Source organism: Aptenodytes forsteri, unplaced genomic scaffold (assembly GCF_000699145.1).
Source record: "Aptenodytes forsteri isolate BGI_AS27 unplaced genomic scaffold, ASM69914v1 Scaffold249, whole genome shotgun sequence".
NCBI classification, from domain to species: Eukaryota; Metazoa; Chordata; class Aves; order Sphenisciformes; family Spheniscidae; genus Aptenodytes; species Aptenodytes forsteri.
In genome coordinates, this window is record NW_008796188.1 from 810,110 (window position 1) to 811,335 (window position 1,226).

Here is a 1,226-nt window from a genome sequence, read left to right on the forward strand (position 1 = left end):
ATGCACAGATGGAAAGTGGAGTTTTGGCGTCCCAATAACCCGATTTTTCACCTCTCACGTGCTGGGTGCGGTGCTCCTCCTCGCCCCGCGACGCCCTCCCAGCACTTCCGCCAGCCCCCGGCGAAGGGGTGACTCCGGCGCCGGTAACGCGATTAAACCCGCGGCTGCGTTAAACCCCCCTTTTGTCAGGGCAAATCCAATTTCCCAGCGCCGCGAAGGGGGCGTCGGAGGCGTGGGATCGCAGAAAAGACTCCACCACGAACCGCTGCCGTGTAATGGATGGTCAGTGCATTTTTATTTAATCAGCACAGTACAAAAATAAATAAAAATAAGGGGAGGGGATTAAATTACAGGCACACTGAGCCCCATGACACAGTCGGTCAGGTTATAAACCACACATACTTACAAACACACTATACACATACATACAAAATGAGACAAATATAAATTAATAAGTAACAATACCCACCAATTTGGTCAACAAAGATCTACAGAAGAGATTGCACTAAAAAAACGTACGTACACATGTATCGTTAGCAGGGTCCAATGTACAGCGATGAAGAGCTTCAAGTGAAAAATAAAAAATAAAAATAAATGGCACGTTATTTCCCCCTCTCGTTTGCAAGTTTAACGCCCGATGGACCAGAACTAAACTAGAACTGTGCACACGGAGAAAAAAAAAATACAAACCAAAAAAACTTATCAGTCCCCAGGCCTGATAAGGGAATACCAGCTCAGACTGCGGTATCGGGGTGGTGTCGGGTCTTTGTGCATGGGTGTAATTTTTACAGCCATCTCTCGTTAAGGTTTTTCTTTTGATTATTTTTTTATGTGTTTTTTTTTCCTTTTTTTTTTTTTTTTGAAGACACAGACTGCTCCTGTTTGCATGCGCAATACCACTGTAAAAGCAACAATGAAAGAAGAAAGAAGGGTTTTTCTTTTTCCCCCCCCGTAGGTTAGTAGGTTTTTTTTGTTGTTGTTGTTGTTCTAAAAGTATTCATATAGCAGCATGTAGATTCTTTCCTTGCTTGCACACTCAAGTAGATCCTTTACACAATACTCATGATCAGTGCACGATGGGAACAAGACATTTCACATTGATGTCATGATACAGTAGCGGTTATTTCCCTTAACCCAGACCCGCTCGGGAAATTCGAGTCTCTTCAAAGAAAATAAATAAAGGGGAGGGAGGAGGCGGGGGGGCGAGGGCCGGGGGTCCCGGGCCG